Source organism: Protopterus annectens, chromosome 2.part0 (genome assembly GCF_019279795.1).
Source record: "Protopterus annectens isolate FY-2018-M chromosome 2.part0, PAN1.0, whole genome shotgun sequence".
In the NCBI taxonomy this organism is placed as follows: domain Eukaryota; kingdom Metazoa; phylum Chordata; order Ceratodontiformes; family Protopteridae; genus Protopterus; species Protopterus annectens.
The window spans coordinates 1,978,163,894-1,978,187,776 of NC_056728.1; positions in this window are offsets into that span (position 1 = coordinate 1,978,163,894).

Below are 23,883 nucleotides of genomic sequence, written 5' to 3' on the forward strand. Positions count from 1 at the left end.
TTAACAAAATAACTCATAATGAGTTACAGCAATTTCTTATTAAAATCAATGAACAGTTAATGACATTTGAACAGGAGGTGACTGAACGTAAAAAGAACAAACTGTTTTGTGACTTGCATGACTACGAAAACAAACAAGCCTTTTTGGTGGTGACCAATCCTAAAGCAAAATGACAGCAGGTGCAGTTTGAACAGAAGAGGAACAGCGCAAGTAAGGGAGGATATGATTATACATCTGGAGAAAGTGGAATGTCGTACACGGAAGGTGAAATGGATGGTGAAGATTTTCCTGCACTCCCTAAACTAGGGAATGGAAATCATATGAATACTTTTCGTGGAGCACAGACAAATCGAAAGCGGAGCTGGAATGGACAGGGACACCAAAAGGAACACAACACATACCAACGAACATTTAAACGCGGTAAATGGGACTAAACTGTTTAATGCAATACCAACTAATTGCAAGTATGTGGTCAGTCTATCTGGCTATGCATTATCGGACTGTGAGTTAAGTGTTCTAGATAACGGCCTAAAATTTGTACCAACAGTTCTGCCTAGAATACATGAATTGAAAGGAGATATTTTTTGTGTTAGTCGCAAATTAAATTTATTGGATTACTTTAAAACTGATGGTATTGATAATATTTCACATGAAAAAGATGTAAGTGAGGAATTAACTAGTACTGATGATAGTTTCTACTCTTGCCATTCAGATGAATTTGCAAATGCTTATTGTAAACTGGATACAAATGGAGTTAAGGTAAAAAGTGATTTTATGCCCCAACAAAGAAATGAAAGTATCAAATATTTTAATGTGTCTCTAACTCATAATGTTGAAAAGGAATTTCATGTATTTTAAAGTGTAAAAAGGATGTTAAATATAATATGACAGAGGAAGAATGGCAATGTCTAACAAATTTAAGTCAAAATGCTGAATTAATATTTAAACCAGCAGACAAAGGAGGCAGACTGGTTATTCTAAATTACACTCAGTATTTGACAATGTGTTACACACATCTCAATATGGAAAATGTTTATGAAAAAATTAATATAAAGGAATATGAAAGAGCACAAGAGGAATATAGTGATTTGATTAATAAAGAGCATAGATTACATTATTTTTCGTATAAAGATGTACAGGAAAAATTTAATATTAAAAATCCAAGAATGCCATGCTTTTACTGTGTTCCTAAGATTCATAAAAATATGAACAACCCACCGGGACGTCCTATAGTCTCAGTGAGTGGTAGTTTTTTGCAAAATTTAGCATGTTTTCTTCATGAATATTTACTACCTACAGTGAAGAAATTGCCATCCTATATTAGAGATGTGTTTGACTTGTTGGACAAAATAAAAATATAGAGTGGAGACAAGACATGTACTTCCTTATAATAGATGTTGTTAGTTTGTACACTAATATTAAACATCAAAATGGAATTCATGCCATAAAATACTACTTGGGTGAGAATCCAGTAGTTGAATATGTGGTAGATTTACTTAGAGTATGTTTAAATAATATTTTTGAGTTTAATGGAAGTCTCTATAAACAACTACAAGGTACAGCTATGGGGGCAGCCTTCACTCCAAACTATGAGAATATTTTTATGGGTTATTTTGAAAAAAAAAATATATATATATATATATATATATATATATATATATATATATATATATATATAGACACACTAATCAATTTTTTATTAAACATGTATGTAAATATTTTCGTTTCATAGATGATTTAATATTTATTTGTAAAGGAAGGCAAGATCAAGTCAATAAATTCTTGGATCAAATACAAGAAAATAATATTGGAGTTAGGTTTGATGGTTTACAAATGGGTAATGAAATAAATTATTTAGATGTAGTGTTAAAGGGGCGAATAGGTGCATATATTAATTCTAGTATACATTGGACATTTAAAGAAACAAGTTCTATTTTACATGGTGAAAGTTATCTTCCCCCCATGCTATTAGATCTATACCATATACAGAATTTCTAAGAATTAAGAGACTATGTAGTAATCCAGCTGAAGTAAGAGTAGAACTAAATAAGAGTTATAGTAAATTTAATTTGAGGGGATACAAAGAAGCTGATTTAAGAGTGAGTTTGAATAAAGTGTGGAATAATAGAAAATATGGTAATGGGAAAGGTGGTGTTAGAAATATGGATAGTGAATGTATTTACTTCACTTACACCTATTCCATATTATCTGTAAAAGTTTTGGAACAAGTTAAACACAGTTGGAGATTGGTTAAAAGAGAAGTTGATTTCTTACATAGTAAAAAAATGTGCTTCTCCAGAAGGGGGAGAAACATTAAGGACTTTATAGTCCATAGTAAGTTTAGTATGCCAAAAATGACAACTGGAAAACATATTGAGAAACAGGGAACACAAGCATGTGTATGTAGATATATAGTGAAGGAATTTAGTAGTATTAAAAAGAAGTTATGTTCTTACCATAATGTTCCATGTGAGTTGTTCATCTCGCCTTTGTTCTTACACATGGGTTCGGAGCCGATCCCTCGGCTCCGAGTCGGCCACATTCCAAGCTCTGCGTTTAAGAGAAGCTCGAGGCACAGTCCCTATCCCATGATCCTCTCCTGCTAACCCTCAGATCTAGTTTGCTATGAAAACCAGACAACAGAAGACATATTCTCTTACACATGCATACGTATTCATACACATATACACGTATATTACCTAGAGACAGTCAGTCTAAGGGACCATGAGAAAGACAACCAGCCACCAGTCGTACCTGTTCTTCTAGAGCACGGAGAGGGAAGGAGGGCGGGAATGTAAGAACAAAGGTGAGATGAACAACTCACATGGAACGTTATGGTAAGAACATAACTTCTTTATGTGAAGTTGTTCTATCTCACCATTTGTTCTTACACACGGGTAGCGTCCCTAGCACCCTAAACCCCGGGTGGCTCATGGGAGAACATTCCTGAGAACAGTGGAACCAAAGGAAGCCCTGTCCCTGGAGGCCCTGTCCACTTTGTAATGAGTGATAAAGGTATGAGGTTTTGCCCAGGTAGCCGCTGCACAAATGGTATCTATCGGTAAACGAGCAGTATGGGCTAGGGAAGTAGAAACAGCTCTAGTAGAATGAGCTTTAGCTTTGAGGGGAATAGACTGATTGGAAGATGAATAAATTAGAAGTTATGTACTTACCATAACGTTCCATGTTAGTTGTCTTCTCTCGCCTTCTTTCTTGCTGGATGGGTTCGGAGCCGATCCTCGGCTCCGACTCGGCACTTGCTTTAGCTTGAGAACTCCTTTTACCAGCTCGAGGCAACCCTATATCCCATGATGCAAGGCGGAACTACCTCAGATCTCATTTGGTAGCTAACCTACCCTGCTAAAGACTATCCTAACATAATTAGGAACATAAGTTCCAAATAGAAGTCCTCAAATGAAGGCTCAGGAGGAAACAACCTAATAGGAACTCTTCAAGATCTGTCCAGGCCAGGGGGAAGGAGGGAGGGGCAAGAAAGAAGCAGAGAAGACAACTAACATGGAACGTTATGGTAGGTACATAACTTCTAAATGTTAAGTTGTCAATCTCGCCTTCATTCTTGCTGGATGGGACCGTGTCCCCAGCACCTGTATCCCGGGTGGCTCAATGGAACAGACTCTTGAGAACTGTGGAACCAAAACTGGCCCTATCTCTGGAGGCCAAGTCCAACTTGTAATGAGAGACAAAGGTATGAGGCGTGGCCCAAGTAGCTGCTGCACAAATGGTATCAATGGGTAGTCTATCCTGAAAAGCTGCAGAAGTGGATAGACTCCTGGTTGAGTGTGCTTTTGGCTTAGAAGATAGCTGTTTGTCTCTGAGAGAGTACACATAGGAAATGGTGGAAGTCAACCATCTGGATAAGGTCACTTTAGAAACTGGAAGACCCATCCTGTTTTCTGCATAGGAGACAAATAATTGGTCCGATTTTCTGAATTGTTTAGTTCTATGCAAATAGTACCTGAGCTGACGATGGACATCCAAAAAATGCAATTTCTGTTCAGCTCTGTCAGAATAGTTTGGGAAAAAGACTGGTAGATCTATAGATTGGTTAATATTGGTTTGAGACACGACTTTGGGGAGAAAGGAAGGGTTAGTTCTTAATGATACCCTGTCCTTATGAAAAACCAAATAAGGGGAACGAATACAGAGAGCTTGAATCTCGGAAACCCTTCTTGCAGAAGTGACAGCCAGTAAAAATATAGTTTTCCAGGTCAATAACTTCAAAGAGCATGAAGCAGACGGTTCGAAGGGAGGTAGTATCAAGGATGCCAACATTAAGTTTAGATCCCATTGCGGAGGAGGATGCTTTATAGGTGGTTTTAGGAGAAAAACTCCTCTCAGAAAGGCCTTGCATAATCTATGAGACATAATGTTATTGTCATGCAAGCCAACATGATACTTGGAAATAGCAGCCAGTTGTACTTTGACTGTAGATGACGAGGATCCTGAATGAAAAACCTCAGCCAGGAAATCTAAAACAGAATGTACAGGAGCAGTAAAGGGATCAATATTTCTGGAATTTGCCCAAATAGAAAAACGTCGCCACTTGCTAGCATAAACAGTCCTAGTGGACGACTTCAAAGAAGACACTAAAATGTCTCTGACTGAGTCAGAAATCATCGGTAGCCTGGCTAGGGAAGGAAGTGGAGCAACCAAGCAGTGAGGTTGAGAGAATGAATGGCCCAGTGCTGCTGACCCGACTGGTGGATCAAGAGATCCGGAACTGGGTCCAGATGCCAGGGCTGCACCAGAAGGTGACGATGCAGAGACGGAAACCAAATTTGTCGAGGCCAATATGGAGCAATGAGGATCAATTTGGCTCTCAAAACGGTGGCTTTCTGAATGACTTGTGGAATCAAGGGAAAGGGAGGAAAAGCGTACAGAAGTCCCTGGGGCCAATCCTGGGTTAGAGAGTCTCTCAGGGGTTGGCCTGGAAGGGGAAAGAGAGTGAAATAATCTGGGCACTTGTTGTTTTGAGGAGTAGCAAAAAGATCGCAACAAGGAGTGCCCCACTTCAGAAAAATCTAATCCACTACAGATTGATTGAGAGACCACTCGTGAGGCATCAGAATAGATCTGCTCAGCCTGTCCGCCAATAGGTTGGACCTGCCGGGGATGTGCGTTGCTATCAGAAACCGCTGAGAAGAGATCGCCCATTGCCAAAGTCTGAGAGCTTCTCGACATAACGGATAGGACCTGGTTCCGCCCTGTTTGTTGATGTACCAGACCACGGACATGTTGTCCGTTTGTACTGCAATAGTCCCCGTGGGAAGAAAGTCGTTGAGGGCTTCCAACGTTAAAAGCACTGCTCTCATCTCCAGGACATTTATGTGCAGATGGTATTCTATGGGTTGCCACATCCGTGGACCATCCTGCCCTGATAATGCCCCCCCCACCCGATCAGAGAGGCATCCGTAGTGACTGTGGCAACTGGAGGAGGGGGAATAAAGGGTCGGCCCTGATGAAGAAGAGGGGAAGATATCCACCAGTTCAGATGAGCCCTGCACGACTGTGTGACTAAGATTTCGTGCCTCATCGGGAGACTGTGGTACGACCACTGCGTGAATAGCATCCACTGCAGAAGACGCATGTGGAAGCGAGCCAGTGGTAGAAGAACAATGGCCACAGCCATAAGACCTAGAACCTTCAGTATAAATCTGGCTTTGATCTTGTTGCTTTGCAATAGAAGCCGAACAAATTTTGGATGTCCAGAATTCTTTGATCTGTTAGTCTGGCTAACATTTTGACGGTGTTTAATTCTGCGCCTATAAAGGTGATAGATTGGCAAGGCAGCAGAGAAGATTTTTCGAAATTTACTGAAATTCCCAAACTCCTGCAAAGCTGTAGAGTGTAGTCTCTGGACTGAAGAAGCTGACACTTGGTGGTGGCGGAGAGGAGCCAGTCGTCCAAGTAGGGAAACACCTGGAATCCTTGACGTCTCAGATGAGCTGTGACCACTGCCATGCATTTGGTAAACACTCTGGGGGCTGACGTGAGGCCAAAGGGCAGTGCTCTGAATTGGTAATGACTGGTCCCTAGCCGAAAGCGGAGGAACCTTCTGGAGCGTCTGTGAATCTTTATGTGATAGTACGCATCCTGAAGGTCTATAGACCACATCCAGTTGTCCTTGCCCAGAAATGGCAGAATGGACTGAAGCGTGACCATCCGGAATCTTGCCTTCTTGACAAATCTGTTTAGATTGCTCAGGTCTAATATTGGTCTCCAATCTCCCGTCCTTTTGGGGACCAAAAAGAATCTCGAGTAGACGCCGGATCCTACCTGGTCTGCCGGCACCGTCTGGACGGCTCTTTTTTCTAGGAGTTTTGAAACCTCCTGTTCTGCCAAATCCCTTTGACCGGGTGAGATGTCTGGAAGGGATTGTAGAGGTACGGAAACCTTTGAAGGGATTTTGTAACCCTCGGATATAATCGACTGTACCCACATCTCTTGTGATAGGGATTGCCAGGCTACTGGGTACAGTGAAATCCTTCCCCCGACTGCCTCCAAGGGTGGACAGTCGGGCAACACCTCAGGGATGCTGAAAGGGCTTCTCAGGAAGAGACTCCCTGTTGCCCTGGTTCTGAGGACCCCCTTTGCCTCTAGGGCGTCTATTATTGTTACCCCCTCTGCCTCTGGGAGTAAACTGACCACGCAGCGTCCGGTGTAGCTCCTTGGGCTTTACGGAACCACATCTTCCCTCCCTTCTGACCCTTGGGATATGGTCTAGAAGGAGTGGAAAATTGGACTCCAACGGCAGAAAGAGTTTTACCGTCCTGCTCACACCTGGTCAAGGTATCCTTCACCTGAGGTCCGAACAAAGCCAAACCATCAAAGGGGGTATTAGTGAAGGACGCCTTAAAGGGGTCCGCAAAATTACAAAGCCGCATCCAGGCTTGGCGTCTAAGAGCAACTCCTGTGCCTGCGGCCCTGCTCGCTCCATCGGCCGCATAAGATATGAGCCGCATGGAGGAGTTAGATATGGAATTCAGGATTGCAAGCTGCGAGGCAATCTTTTCTTGAGCCCCAGCAGCAGAAGGATCCTGGACTACTTCACCCAGTTCCTTGAGAATATCTCGTTGAAGCCTGGTGAAGTGACAAAGATAATTCAGTGAACGCATTGCAAAGGTCGCTGAAGAAAACATCCGCTTTCCATACCTGTCCATGGTCCTAGAATCCTTGTTAGGAGGATGGACAGGTACTGAAGGATCCGCCAGTTCCTTCTTAGTGGCCGCCACCACCATAGCATCCACAGAGACACCCTTGGAAAGGAACTGTTTGTCCGAAGGGGCCGTGATGAATTTGGATGGTCTTCTGGGGACAGGTTCCACAGAATCTGGAGCCGCCCATGCCTTCCGAGCCACTACCTGCATAAGTGGGTCGAAAGGCGGAGACACCCAGGAGGTGGAGGGTCGGGATCCAAAAGCCTCCAGGTATACCGACTCATCCTCGGAGGGGTCAATGGAGGGCCAATTCCCCCTCTGTTTGAGGAGCTCAAGGATGTCTGAAAAGGAGACATCCTCAGAGGGGGACCGTGGGGAACCCTCCGACTCATCTAAGTCGGTATCAGATGTAGTAGACTCAGGGGAGTCTGTGTGTTTCCTCTTACATGTCCTCTTCCGAGGGGGTTCCCCTGCAGGATCAGGAGAAACCTCGGAAGAGGAGGAAATTCCCAGTGGGGAAACCTGGGGCGATGGATCCCTGGGCCTGAGAGCAAGAGGCTGGCAAGAGGCGTCTGCAGGCACTGATGAGGGAGGAGCTAGAGGGATGGACCGTTGACCAGGCTCAGAGGCCAGGACACTCCTCATCACCTCAAAGGCTCCCTCCCGGGAGGCCGGAATATCCCGCTCGAAGAAACAGGAATACCCGGCTCCAATGAGAGGGAAGGCTCCGAGGCCGATGTCGGCGCCGAGCTTACCAAAGCCGAAGCCCTGAGAGGGAGAGCGGGGTCGGACAAAGGTCCGATGCCACTAGTCCCCTCGGAGCCGACAGTGGAAACCCGACGACCGGATCCCTCCAAGGAAGGCCTCAAGGAGGAGATCGGAGCCGAGGACAACGGAGCCGAAGGATGTATCGGCTCTGGCATCGAAACAGTTGCTGTCCCAAGAAGCTCCGGCTCCGAACTCTGGTGTGGAGTCGGAGGAGGAAGTTCAAGGGTGAGGCTATAGCCGAAGTCTGTTGAGATGGGCTATGGAGCATTTGGGCCAGTGCCTGAGACTTCAACAGCCTGCTTACCACCCTCTCTAAGTCGTGGTCAGACAGCCTGGAAGATCTCAAGATCGGCTCCGATGGCTCCGCTCCGACAAAGAGGAGACCCGGAGCCGAGTGGATACTCAGTAAAGAAGGGGACCGAGATCTCTTCGGGACGAAGCCATCGGAGCCGAAGTCCCCTGAACTCCAGATGGAGCGAAGGTTTCTCGGCTCCGATGCTGGATAAGGTGTCGGCTCCAGCCGAGCCGACAAGGCCACAGTAGACAAGGTATCGGAGCCAGCCGGCGAACCTACTACTTTAATGGTAGAAACATCGGTTCCAGCGGGCCGATCTCGGCTCGACGGAGCCGGAGCCACCGGAGGAGGCTTGGATACTGAAGCCTGAGCCGGTGGCTTAGAAGGTTTCCCAGACCCTGCTTTAGAGGGAGAACCTTCTGGCTTAAGTAAGCCATGGAGGATAAGTTTATTCCTCCTTTCCTGCAGGACTCTCTGGCTAAAAGAGTGACACAAAGCACAGGAGTCCTGCAGGTGCACAGGCCCCAGGCAATAAACACAAGAAGTGTGACCGTCTGTCAGAGACATTTTCTGACAGCACGAGTCACACTTCTTGAAGCCTGAGACCTTGCCTTCCCTAGACATATCCTAGGAGGAAGTAACACACACAAACCCCAACAAACACACAAAATTAATCCCCTACACACAACACACAGGAAGGGATTAGCCAATGGGGTTTTAGGCCTAACTAAAACTTTATACTAAGGTTATAAAAAGGGTTATAAAAGTTTGAAAACAAGGGAATAGGGTGGGCTGTAATTCACTACAGACTATACTATGAATAAAAGGGGAAAATAAAACCCTAACTAAGCTTTTCTGATTTTACCAAGAAAATCACTTACCTCAGCTGGCAAAGGAGACCTCTTTCGCTAAGCGGCAAATGAGATCTGAGGTAGTTCCGCCTTGCATCATGGGATATAGGGTTGCCTCGAGCTGGTAAAAGGAGTTCTCAAGCTAAAGCAAGTGCTGAGTCGGAGCCGAGGATCGGCTCCGAACCCATCCAGCAAGAATGAAGGCGAGATTGACAACTTAACATCAAAGATTATGCAGTCCGAAAGCCATTTGGATAACGTGATTTTTGATACTGCAAGTCCTTTCTTATTATCCGCATGTGAAACAAAAAGTTGATCCAATTTCCAGAATTCTTTTGTCCTGTCCAGGTAAAATCTCAGCTGTCTGTGCACGTCCAATTTGTGTAACATGTATTCCAATTTATTGGTATTGTGCCTGAAAAAAGGTAGGAAGTTCTATGGACTGATTAAGATTAGATTCTGAGCAGACTTTTGGTAGAAAGGACGGATTAGTACGTAAGGAGACCCTGTCTGGGTGAAAGATTAGATACGGGGGTCTAATTGACAGTGCTTGCAGCTCTGAGACTCTGAGAGCTGAAGTGATTGCAACAAGAAACAGGGTTTTCCAGGAAAGATATTTAAGTGGGCATGACGAGGCTGGTTCAAAGGGTGATAACATGAGCTGAGATAGCATTAGATTTAAGTTCCAAGGAAAAGCTGGACTTCGAACGGGTGGTCAGAGGTGATAAGTTCCCTTCATGAAAGCTCTACAAAGTCTATGAGACATAATTGTAGAGCCCCGTTCACCCACATGAAAATTAGATATGGCAGCCAGCTGTACCCTTATGGTGGATGTTGAAGCCCTTTGATGAAAAAGAATAGATTGAAAATCTAGAACCTTATGAATAGGAGCAACCAAGGGATCAATACCTTGTTTGGAATCCCAACACACGAAACGTTTCCATTTGCTCTTGTATAATTTTCAAGTGGAGGCTTTGTGGGAAGAGATCAAAATATGTTGTACTGCTGGAGACAAGAGATCTGACCTGGCTAAGCTGGGAAGTGTAGCTGCCATACAGTCAATTTGAGGGACGAAAGAGAGGGGTGAAGAACTCCTGACGAGTGGGTCAGAAGGTCTGGAACTGGGTCCAGAGTCCAAGGTTCCTCTATTTGGTAAGCTTGAAGAAAGGGGAACCAGATTTGTCAAGGCCAGAATGGTGCTATCAAGATGATCGTCCTTTCCAGACCTTTGGCTTTCTGCAGAAATTTCGAAATTAGTGGAACAGGAGGAAAAGCATATAGGAGACCCAGGGGCCAATCGTGCACAAGTGCGTCCCTGGGGGCGGCTCCCAGAGGGGGAAGTAGGGCAAAATAGCTTCTGCATTTGGCATTCAGGGGGATGCAAAAAGGTCGCAGCAAGGCTGGCCACATCTGTGGAAAATCCTTTCCGCTACTTGATTTTTGAGGGACTACTCGTGAGGTAACAGGATGGCTCTGCTCAACCTGTCCGCTATTACGTTGGATGTCCCCAGGATGTGCGTTGCTATGAGAAAGCGTCCGGTGGACACAGCCCATTGCCAGATTCTCAGGGCCTCTCTGCATAAGGGGTGAGACCTGGTTCCTCCTTGTTTGTTTATGTACCAGACCACTGACATGTTGTCTGTCTGAATTGCAACTGTTCCCAGAGGTAAGTAGTCGTGAAAATGTGGAAACGCCAGGAACACTGCTCTCAGCTCCAGGACATTGATGTGCAGGTTGTACTCTATTTTCGACCACTCGCCTTGAACTGTTCTCCCCTGAAAAAGTCCCCCCACCCTATCAGGGAAGCGTCCGTGATCACTGTGGCTATGGGGGGGGAGCATGAACAGGCAACCTATCGTAAGCTCGTGGCTGTTCATCCACCGTTGAAGATCCTGCTTGCAAGACTCCGTGAGCAGGATGCTGTGTGTCAATGGTAGCCATTGGTAAGACCACTGTGCAAAGAGTAGCCACTGGAGGATCCTCATGTGCATTCTCCCTAGGGGGACCACGATAAGAGTAGCTGCCATCATGCCTAATACTTTCAGGACCTGTGCAGCGGGGACTCTTTTGTTTTGCAGAAGAGCAGAAATCTGTTCCCTTATGGCTGAAACTCTAGTTTGGGGAAGCCTGATCAGAGTTAAGGTAGTGTCTAATTCTGCTGCTATGAATGATATATGCTGTGAGGGTGACAAGGCAGATTTTTCAAAGTTCAGTGTTATGCCTAAATGGGAACATAGATCGATTGTATAATCCCTGGCTTGCAATAGGTGATGCCTGGTGGTGGCGGTAAGGAGCCAGTCGTCTAAGTATGGAAACATCCGGAATCCTAGTCGTCTCAGGTGGGACGCCACTACTGCCATGCACTTGGTGAACACCCTGGGGGCTGAGGTGAGGCCAAAGGGCAGAGCTTGAAACTGAAAGCGACTGGCTCCCAGCTGGAAGCGCAGGTGATCTCTGGATGGCCTGGCCATTTTTATGTGGTAGTACGCATCCTTGAGATCTATAGAGCACATCCAATCGTTCATTTGAAGAAACGGAAGGATCGATTGTAGCGTGACCATCCAGAATTTTTCCTTCTTCACGAAGGTATTGAGTTTGCTGAGGTCCAGTATTGGCCTCCAGTCCCCTGTTTTTTTGGAACTAAAAAGAACCTTGAGTAAGTTCCTGATCTTATTTGGTCCGGCGGGACTGGCTGGATGACTCTTTTTCTTAATAGCCTTTGTATTTCTATGGCTGCCTGATCCCTCAGATTGGGTGGAACATCTGGGAATCTTTTTTGGATGGAGGGGATTGTTTAAGAAAGGGATGTTGTACCCTCTGGTTATTATGCTTTTTACCTAGGAATCTGAAGTAAGATTTAGCCAGGCCTCTGGGTATAAAGCCCAGTGACCCGCGACTGCCTCCAGAGCAGGACAGCCGGGTCTCCAGTCAGGAGTGCTGGAAGGGCTTACCAGGGATGCTATCCCTGTCGCCCTGGTTCTGCAGACCTCCTCTGCCGCCTGGGCCGTGTCTTCCATTCCTTCCCCCTCCTCTGCCTCTAGAGGGAGTTTCACTAGGTGTGGATTGGAAAGCTCCCTGAGTCTTCCGGAACCACATTTTTCCACCTCTTTGCCCTTTGGGGTATGGTCTAGAAGGGGTGGAAAAATGGACCCCTACGGCAGACAGGGTCTTTCCTTCTTGCTCACACCTAGTGAGCGTCTCCTTCACTTTGGGCCCAAACAAGGAGGCGCCATCAAAAGGGACATTAGTAAAGGAAGACTTAAAGGTTTCCGCAAAGGAGCATAGGCGTATCCAGGATTGTCTCCTCAGAGTGATCGCTGAAGCTGCAGCCCTACTCAATCCTTCGGCTGCATATGAAATGAGCCGCATGGATGAGTTAACAATAGAGTTTAGGGTATTGAGCTGTGCTGTCACCTTGTCAGAGACAGCAGCATCTGTGGTACCCTGTAGAGTATCTCCCAATTCTTTGAGGAGATCTCTCTGAAGACGGGTAAAATGGGTGAGGTAGTTCAGCGATCGCATGAAAAAAGTCGCTGAACTAAAAATGTGCTTCCCGTACCTGTCCATTGTTCTAGAGTCTTTGTTAGGTGGATGAACAGAGGAAGATGCTTCAGACATTTCTTTCATGGTGGCCACTGCCACCACCATAGCATCAACTGGGACTCCCTTGGTGAGATACGCTTTATCCTGGGGGGCAGTGATGTACATATTAGGCCTCTGAGGGACTGGTTCCAAGGTGTCAGGGGACTCCCACGCCCTTCGAGCTATTAAATCCATTAACTCGTCGAAGGGCGGAGTTACCCAGGAGGTGGAAGGTTGAGCCCCAAAAGCCTTCAGCAACACTGACTCATCCTCAGTGGGGGCAAGAGACTGCCAGCCACCCTTCTGTTTAAGAATTTCCAGGATGTCGGCAAATGAGACATCCTTGGAGGAGGACCCCTCTGACTCATCCAAGTCAGTGTCCAATGTCAGTGATTCCTGTGGGGAATCAAGGTGCCTCCTCTTGCACAATCTCTTCCTTGGGACTTCATCAGAGGGGGCATCTGGTGAAGCTTCCAAGGAGCAGGGTTCAGCCTCTGGGGTTGACTGAGGCTTTGGGACTCTACGCTTAGTGGGGACCGGTGGTGCAGAAACAGAACGCGGACCTTTCGGGGAGAGAGAAGAGGAATCTGAAGATGTGAATGTCTTAACAGACAAAAACCTTCCTCATGGCCTCGAAGGCACCGGAGCCCCGGGCTGAGGATTCCACAAGTTCTGAAGAACCTGGTATTCTCCTCGGGCCCGGAACCACTGGCTCCAATCCAGATGATGGAGCCAAACTAATCTGCGCCGAGGCACCAAGGGGAAGAGTCGGAACCAAAACTTCAGTTCAACTCCCCCCCCCCCCCGGAACCGAGGAGAGACTGTCGGCTCCGAGACCCCTCGATGGGTTCCGAGAGTGTCGAGGTCAGTGGAGCTGAAAGCACTAACGAAGGCTTCAGCTCCGGGGGATCAACAATCATCAGATCCTCAACTCCCGGCTCCGATGACTCGATGGGTCTCGAAGGAGGATCTTTGGATGGAACAGGAAGGGTTTCAAGCTTCAAAACCAATTGGGACAAAACTGCAATTAGTTTGGACAAGGCCGTATTCTCCGTCAGCTTCTGCACTACTCGATCCACATTGGTGTCTGACAGTGGTCTGGAGGAACGGGTCAAAGGGGCCGAAGAGGTCCCCAAGTGAAGGATTGATGAAGGTAGTACCTCTGACACCGGCTCCAAAACCTGGACCTCACCTCGAGGCAGCAGTTCGATGCTCGGCTCCAAAGTCTGTGGAGCCAGTGACCGAATCTTAACAGAGGTACTCAGAGGTGATGTCCTGGGCTCTGACACCTTAGAAGACTTCGACCCCTTCGAAGACTTCGATGACTGGTCTGCCTTTTCCAATGCCTCTTGAAACTCCGGCTTCAGGAGACCCCTCTCAATAAGTTTCCTGCATCTTCCCATCATCACTCTGCCACTAAACAAGTAGCAGATGGAGCAATCCTTCTGAAGATGGAGAGGGCCTAGACAGTAGACGCAGGAAACGTGGTTGTCAGCTATGGACATTTTCTGTCCACACTGGCAACGCTTAAATCCAGATTTGGCTTTTTCTGACATTTTTCCAATGCCTCTTCATCCTGACTAGAAATTATAGTCTGAAATATTAATATGTGAAACACTATATATATATATATATATATATATATATATATATATATATATATATATATACAAAACTAACCTTACTAAACAGGTAAATATTTATCAACAAGGTTAAATGCTAAGAGAAAAAGTAATTTAAACAGAGAAAATCTGACAGAGCCCTGACAGAAGTTAGTGGCCCAAGGCCTAGGAGCAGCCGCATCCACAAATTCTTAACACTAATCTAAACACTAATTTAACCTGACACTCACACACAGTATACTGATAATAAGAAAAAAACCTTATTATCTTTAACTTTTTAGAAATATATATAAAAAATCTTTATAGAAAATAGGATACTGGCCCAAGCTCTCACTCGACGATGAGACCTGTTGCAGCGGCAAACTAGATCTGAGGGTTAGCAGGAAAGGATCATGGGATAGGGACTGTGCCTCGAACTTCTCTTAGATGCAGAGCTTGGAATGTGGCCGATTCGGAGCCGAGGGATCAGCTCTGGACCTGTGTGTAAAAACAAACGGCGAGATCGAACAACTTCACATTGGTGTTTTATTTCAAACTAATGGTACTTTCAATTGTAGAACTGAAAGAGTTATATATGGTCTCAAATGTTCTTGTAATAAATATTATGTGGGGGAAACTAAAAGATCATTCTCCTGCAGACTAAAAGAGCAGATTAGAGATATAAAAAATAATAAACAGACAAGCCCTATAACACTACACTTCAATAAATATCATAATGGAAACCCAGAGGGGTTAGTAGTTACAATATTAGATAGTATAAAGGGGAATGAATATATGAATGAACAGCAAATAAAATGTTTATTGAGAAAAAAAGGAGGCTTTTATGATTTTGAAATTTAATACAATGAGCCCTATAGGGCTAAATCATGAATGCACATGGAAAAGTGTTCTGTAATGTAATTCATAATATGTTAATATATTGATGCATTTAAAAGTTTTTATGGGGATGTTTTTCCACTTAATTATTTGATTAAGTGGGTGTGTCTGATATTATAAAAGGTTGCTAGTATGAGTGTTTAGAGTTTACTCTGTTAAAGGCAAGTGTGGCTGAGGCGCTAGAGACTAGATCGACTTTTTGTGATTTGAAACTGTTTTTCTGAATTTTATAATAAATCTCTAAAAAGCACTTCAGTGGAACTGGTCTACAATTTGTGGTATACAATTTGGCTTCTTCCTAAGGGTTGTGATTTTTCAAATATTGGCAATATCTGTTGGCTTGGTATAGGAGGTACCATTTTGTAGTAGCTCAGAGCAAATCTGGATATTGCCGTGGAGATTCTTTACAAAACTATAGAAGGCCTTGTGGCTGTCTTTACTATCTGCTGCAATTCTGTTTTCATAGCTAGCTTTAGAAGATTTGATGAGGGATCTCAACTTTTTGTTAAGGCTGATAAGGGAGTTTTTCCAGTCTTGGGACTTCACCATATTCTACATCAGTTTCCTCCTTCTGTTGTAGAGTTTGTATATGGCAGGGGACCACCAGATTGGCTTCCCGTTTTTGGAGGAGAGTGTCTTGGTTTTATTGGATATGGCGAGATCCATGCATTTGTGTACGTGTTCATACACTGCATTGGTGTAGGATTCGGAGGTCTTGCAACTATTCTCCATTTGTATGGGTGCTGTGAAGTTAGCCAACTTTGTTTTTAAGAGCTCAAAGTTAGCTTTGGAGAAGATTTTTATGGTGGTTACCTTTGCAGGGGGTGGGGTGGGAGGGATGTGGATTTCCAAGGTGATTAGTTTGTGGTCAGATCTAACCAGGGAAAAGTTGACTATTGGTGTAGAGCAACGGTTGCCCATATTAGTAGCTGGTCCAGGGCATTGGAATTAATGAATTCCAGGAAACATTGGGCAAGTGTATTGGTACATGAGTAGTTTTCCCAGTTAATGGAGGGGTAGCTGAAGTCACCCAGTATAAGAGTGGTAGGTTGGACCCTAGTATTCTGTAGGGTGCTTAGGAACATGGAGTGTGAGTCTTGGGACATGGTTGGAGACCTATAGCAGGCTACAACCTGAATCACTGTCTTACCCAATGTTAACTGCACCTGGAGTATCTCTGAAGCGTTATGTTGGGCTATCAGTCTGGAGGTGTGCGCATCCTTTATGAATATGGAAACACCACTGCCTTTGGAGCTTTGGTTCAAGTTCTAGGACCGAAAGGTGTGGAATGAGTTATAGTCTGGTAGGGAAAGGGTGCTTTCTGCTGCCTTGAACCAAGTCTCTGTTACAGCACAAATGTCAATGTTTTCCATTTTCAGGAATGTTTAGAGCGGGTGTATTTTGATAGTTAGACTTCTAGCATTGAGCAGCATGACCCTCAGACTGCATTTGTTTGTAGCTGTTACAGTGGTAATTTGGTCTTTGGAACACAGCCTAAAAAAGGTACTACAGGGGTGGCAAGAGCCTTGGACAGTATCTGGAAGCCCAGGGGTGACAGATGCAGGCCATCTCTGGCAAAGCATCAAGGTCTGTCAAGCATGTCATCCTAGGCAGACAGATACTGGATCCCCTTAGAATGACATTAGAAACCTAGCCAATTGTTGAAATAAAGAAGTTATGTACTCACCATAATGTTCCATGTCAGTTGTTCCTCTCTCCTTCATTCTTTACTGATGGGTTTGGAGCAGATCCAAGGCTCCAACTCGGCCGGCTGCAAAAGCTCAAGGTCTTCAACCAGCTTGAGGCCAACCTGCTATCCCATGATACACCCTGATCTTCCCTCAGATCTTGTTTGCTGCGTGACTACTTAGTAGTATAAATATGCCACTCAGAGAGTTGGATAAAAGACAAAGCACACTATACGGACTTCAAGTAGACTGGATGGCGGTTGGAGGGTGAGAAGTAAGAATGAAGGTAAGATGAACAACTCACATGGAATGTAATGGTGAGTACATAACTTCTTTATGTGAAGTTGTTCTATCTCGCCGTTCATTCTTTACTGATGGGTAGCGTCCCAAGCACCATCTTCTCAGATGGTTCATGGGAGTATATTCCTCAGAACTGTGGAACCAAAGGAGGTCCTGTCCCTGGAGGCCTTGTCTACTTTGTAATGAGTGATAAAGATATGAGGTGTTGACCAGGTAGCTGCTGCACAAATAGAGTCTAATGGTAACCTCGCAGAAAAAGCTAATGGGATTGAAATAGCTCTAAAAGAGTCGGCCTTTACTTTTTGTTGCAAGTGGGCATTTTGTGAATGATAAATAAAGGAAATGCAATCTGATAGCCATTTTGACAAGGTTACTTTTGTCATTGAGGCACCCGTCTTTGACTCTGAAAAGAAAACAAAGAGTTGATCCATTGACCTGAACTGTTTCATTCTGTGTAGGTAAAATCGGAGTTGTCTATGAACATCAAGTTTGTGCAGCATGTGTTCCATCCTATTTGTGTATTCGGGAAAGAAAACTGGAAACTCAATAGATTGGTTAAGATTTGCCTCTGAAAAAACTTTTGGTAAGAAGGATGGATTAGTTCTGAGCGAAGCTCTGTCATTATGGAAAATCAGATAAGGAGGTTTGATGGTTAAGGCTTGCAGCTCAGAAATCTGCTGAGCAGAAATAATGGCTATCAGAAAAACAGTCTTTCTTGAAAGTAATTTCAAAGAACAGGATGAGGCTGGTTCGAAAGGAGGTAGTATGATTCTGGATAGAACAAAATGTAGATTCCATGGCATGACTGGAGCTCTGATTAGTGACCTCAAATGAATGGCACCTTTAAGAAAGGCTTTAGCAAGTTGATGTGACATGGCATTGGAGCCTTGGAAACCAAACTGAAAGTTTGATATTGCTGCTAATTGAACTCTAATGGTAGCTGCAGCCGTTCCTTCATTGAAAAGTTTAGTTAGGAATTCCAATATAGATGGGATTGGGGCTACATAAGGATCAACATCATTCTGAGATGCCCATAAAGAAAATCTCTTCCATTTGCTAATAACTTTCTGGTAGATGATTGATGAGAGGATGTCATAATATGTTTGGCCCTCAGTTGAGAGGGTGTAAATCCTGGCTATTGTGGGAATTGGAGCAGCCAAGCTGTCAGTTTGAGGGAATGAAGGGAAGGGTGAAGAGCCCCTGATGAATGAGACAACAGATCCGGAACTGGATCCAGGATCCAGGGTTCTTTCAAAAGATGAGGCTGGAGAAAGGGAAACCAAATTTGCCAAGGCCAGTAAGGGGCTATTAGTATTACAGTCCTTCCCAGAAGTTTTGCTTTCTGTAATACCTTGGGAATCAGAGGGAAGGGGGGAAATGCATAAAGGAGACCCAGAGGCCAATTGTGTACCAGTACCAGTGCATCCCTTGGGGCTTCCCCCAGTTGGGGAATTAGGGCAAAGTAGCTGCTGCATTTTGTGTTTGTTGGGGTGGCAAAAAGATTGCAGCAAGGCTGGCCCCAGATGCGGAAAATTCTTTCCGCTACTTGTTGCTTCAGGGACCACTCATGAGGCAGTAAGATTGCCCTGCTCAGCTTGTCTACTATCGCATTGGATTTCCCTGGGATGTGCATTGCTAACAGAAAGTGCTGGAAGGAGACTGCCCACTGCCATACTCTCATGGCCTCTCGACACAGGGGGTAAGATTTGGTTCCTCTTTGTTTGTTGATGTACCAGACTACTGACATGTTGTCCGTCTGAATTGCAATTGTTCCCAGCGGTAGAGAGTCTTCAAAGGACTGCAACACTAGAAGTACCGCTCTCATCTCCAGGACATTTATATGTAGATGAGCCTTGTGTTTCTTCCACGGTGCCTTGGACTGTTCTTCCCTGAAAATGCCCCCCCCCACCCAATCAAGGAAGCATTTGTGGTCATCGTGGCTATGGGATTCAATAGAACGAATGGACGTCCCTGAGATACATGTTGATACGTCAGCCACCACTGAACGTCCTTCTGCACGCATTCATTATGACAATTTGATGTGACATTGGAAGTTCCTGAAAGGACCATTGAGAGAATAGGAGCCATTGTAGAATTTGCATATGCATTTGTGTGAGGGGAATGGCAATGATTGCTGTTGCATCAATCCTAGCAGTTTGAGTACCATTGAGACTGGGGCTTTTTTTCTCAGAAGCAGGTCTGATGCTTGTTCTAGTAAGAGAGAAATTCTTTCTGAAGTAAACAATGTCATAGAAATTGTGTTTAGTTTTGCTCCTATGAAGATGGTCTGTTGCGATGGCGATAAGGCAGATTTTTCTGAGTTGATGGTAATCCCCAGTTGATTGCAAAGGTGTAAGGTTGTGTCCCTCGCATAAAGAAGTTGATGCTTAATGGTGGCAGTGAGGAGCCAGTCGTCTAGATATGGAAACACCTGGAATCCCAACTGTCTCAGGTGAACAGTGACTACTGCCATACATTTGGTGAACACTCTGGGGGCTGTACTGAGACCAAAGGGCAAAGCGCAAAATTGATAATAGCTGGCTCCTGGCTGAAAGCGTAGATGATCCCTGGATGAACTGTCCATCTTTATGTGGTAGTACACATCCTGAAGATCTATAGAGCATATCCAGTTATCTTTCCCAAGAAAGGGAAGTATTGACTGAAGCATGACCATCCGGAACGTCGTCTTTTTCACTGACTTGTTTAGTCTGCTTAGGTCCAGAATAGGTCTCCAGTCCCCGGTTTTCTTTGGAACTAAAAAGAACTTTGAGTAAGTTCTGGATCCTCTTTGGCCTGCTGGGACTGTCTGGATGACTCTTTTGTCCAGCAACCTTTGGACCTCTAAGGTTGCTAGGTCCCTGTGACTGGGTAAAACGGCTGGGATTTTCTTTACTAGAGGGGGTGGAGTGGCAAAGAGAATGGAGTATCCTCTGGATATTATGCTTTGTACCCAGCTGTCTTTTGTTATTTTTATCCAGGCATCTAGGTACAAAGATAGGCATCCCCTGACTGCCTCCAGAGATGGACAGTCGATGGACAGTCTGGCCTCCTCTCAGGAGCGCTGATAGGACTTGCCAAAGAACTGGTCTCTGTCGCACTGGTTCTGCGGACACCCCACCCCCGCCGCGTGTGTGGCATCTTCCATTATTACCCCCTCCTCTGCCTCTAGAGGGAGTGTCACCATGAGTGTTTTGGAAAGATCCTTGAGACTTATGGAACCATATCTTTTCATTTCCCCTCCCTTTGGGGTAAGGTCTGTTCAGGGTAGAAAAACGTACACTGACGGCAGACATGTCCTTCTGTCTTTTTCACTCCTGGTAAGAGTTTCCTTTACCTTAGGTCCGAAAAGGGACGAACCATCAAAGGGGGAGTTAATGAAGGAAGACTTAAAGAATTCTGCAAAGGAATATAAGCCATCCAGGAATGTTTCCTGAGAGCGATTCCTGCACCCGCTGCCCTGCTTGTATCATTAGCTGCATAAGACAGCAGACGTATGGAAGAGTTCACTATTGAATTAAGAATGGAGAGCTGGGAAGTTACCTTGTCCAAAACTCCCGCAGCTACTGAACCCTGTAGGATGTCTCCTAGTTCATTCAGGAGAACCCTTTGTAACCTAGTAAAATGTGTGAGGTAGTTCAGCGATCGAAGAACGAAGGCCGCTGAACTGAACATACGATTCTTGTATCTGTCCATAATCCTAGATTCCCTATTAGGAGGATGAACAGATTAAGAAGTCTCCAATAATTCCTTCTTGGTGTCTGCAGCCACCACAATAGCATCAACCGGTACTCCTTTGGTAAGGTAAAGTCTGTCTTGTGGGCTAGTAATAAATTTGTTAGGCCTCCTAGGAACAGGCTCCATGGTGTCTGGGGACTCCCATGCCCTTCAAGTGAGTAATTCCAGCAACTCATTGAAGGGTGGAGACACCCAAGAAGTGGAGGGTTGAGATCCAAAAGCCTTCAGGAGAATTGAATCATCATCAGAAGGGTTAATGGATTTCCAGCTACCCCTCTGTTTAAGAATCTCTAAGATATCTGCAAAGGAGATATCTTCTGAGGGGGACCGTGGGGACCCTTCTGACTCATCCAAGTCAATATCCAAAGTGACTGACTCCTGTGGGGAGTCCAAATGCTTCCTCTTGCAGAGTCTCTTCCTAGGCACTTCTTCAGTGGGGGCTTCTGGAGAGGGCTCTGAAGAACATCGCTCACCAAATGGAGCTTCCTGAGGCTCAGGATCTCTATGCTTCAATGGAGCATGTGATGAAGAGGCAGACACCGGTGCTTTCAGGGAGGGAGCTGCTCGAACTGATGGAGTGGTTGTCAGGGCAGACAAAACCCTCCTCATAGCTGCAAAGGCCCCTCGGTCCCAACAAGAATAAGAACCATTGGAAATCATCTGCGCCAGTACAGAGGGCTCCGAGCCAGAGGTCGGGGCTGAGCTCACTCGAGCCGAAGTCCCAAGAGGTAAAGTCAGCACTGACAAGTCAGTCTGACTGTCCTCCCTAGACCCAACTGGTGAGTTTCAGCCCCAAGATTCCTCTGTCAGCGCCGAGGGTATCAGGGCAGTTGGGGCCAAAAAACCTATAGGTGTCAGACCTGAAGGGTCCACGATCATCTGTTTCATGCTCTCCGGCTTCAAAACATCAATGCAAGTCGAAGGAGGAACAGAAGATGTAGGAGGAACTAAGATCAGCTCCGAAGCCCCCTGGGTCAGTGCCGATAACATTTTTGCTAGCGCCGGTATCTGTAGGAGCTTCTTTACCACACGTCTACTTGAGGCCCATGAAGAATGTGACAAAGCCACAGATTGCAGTATAGGGGACTTTAAGGTAGGAGATACCGGCTCCAAGGTCGGGGACCAGCTCCTAACCATAACAATAGTCTGTTCCGAAAGCTGTGGAACCAATGTCGATGCTTTACTGGAAGCTGACTTCGATGTAGAAGGAGATTTTGATGGCTCTGTCTTCTTTGAGTGTTTGTCTGACTTATCTAATGATTCTTGAAATGAGGATTTAAGCAGATCTTTGTCCATCAACTATCTCTCTCTCATGCAACACTCTTGAGCTGAAGGAGTGGCATATAGAACAGCTTTCTTGCAAGTGAACCTCACCCAACCAGTAAACACATTCAATATGTCCATCAGTTATGGACATATTTTGCCCACATCTAGGGCACTTCTTGAAGCCAAGACTTGGCTTTCTCTTTTTCCTGTTGCAACATCTTCCCCAACAGCAAAAAGATTCACACAACTATTCAAGCCTTGTTAGGAGAAAGGCTTTAACAAATCAGTACACACAGAAATTATTTATATGCCCTGTGTAAAAAGAAGGGCTGCAATTCCACTCTAATACACCACACACAGTATACTAACACTAATAAAGAAGTAGAAACGAATGGCCTAAAAACACGGCCACTAACTTTACTAAAGAAGAAGTAAAGGTAGCTATCTGCCCTGTAAAAAAAGAAGGGGTAAACAACACACTCTAATAGGGAAAAAACTCTGTGCCCTATGAAAATTAAGGGCTATAACTATTAAACACAATAACTATGCTAGAAGTGTCTATATTGGAACATTGAACATTCAAAATGTCGAGTGTTCTAATATCGAACCCTAGCAATCGAAAAAAAAAACATTGAACATTTGGAACAGCAAATTTTTTCCTAGGGAAAAAACATGCTTTTCCAAAACACATACACACAACACAAGCACACCAAACAAACAGCAATCCACACATATACACCTAAACTCCAACACCTAACCCTACACTAAACTAAACAAACATCACTAACTATCCACTTACCTTAACCCAAACCCTAACCCTAAGGTCTGTCACTATCGCACAGTCACCTCAACTGCACCCTAACCCTAACTCACCTAACCCGCCCTAACCCACACAATCGCACATTTACCTGACCCGCGCCCTAACTCACCTAACCCGCCCTAACCCACACATCCACACAATTGCACACTTACCTGAACCCAACCTGTAACTTTCCACCAGAGCGCTGAAAATACAGAAGCAACAGAAACGGACAACCAAATGTTTTCCCTAGGAAAGAATTCGGTTTCCTGTTACTTTGATATTAGAACACCCGACATTTCAAATGTTCGGTGTACTAATATAGACCCTGCTAGAATGTATATAACTACATGCCCTACGAAAGAGCTAACACACACTTTTAGCTAAAGAGCAAAGAGAAATAAAGGGCCTAAAAAACACAGGCACTAATTCCTCTTAAACACACTAACTATAGATAGAGAGAACAAAAGGCCTAACAAAAAAAAAAAAAAACAACGGCCTTAAAGATTAATTATCTAATCTAAATTGTCAAATATCTAACTATAAGAATAAGCTATACACTCTAACTACTATATCAATGCTAAACTATTAAATTTTGCTAAAATTATAGCTATAATATTCAAACAAGAAAAATTATTCACTGGCCAGAGCTGGTGAACATCTGATCAAGTTGCAGCTGCAAACGAGATCTGGGGGAAGATCAGGGTGCATTATGGGATAAGGAGTTGTCCTCGAGCTGGTTGAAGACTTTGAGCTTTTGCAGTTGGCCGAGTCGGAGCCGATCCATCAGTAAAGAATGAATTGTGAGATAGAACAACTTCACATCAGTTATTTTCTGCTTTTACTGTGGTATCATTCTGGGTGATGGTAGGATGCTGCTCAGGGCTAGGGTCATACCCACCTGGGCTACATAATCCGAGAGC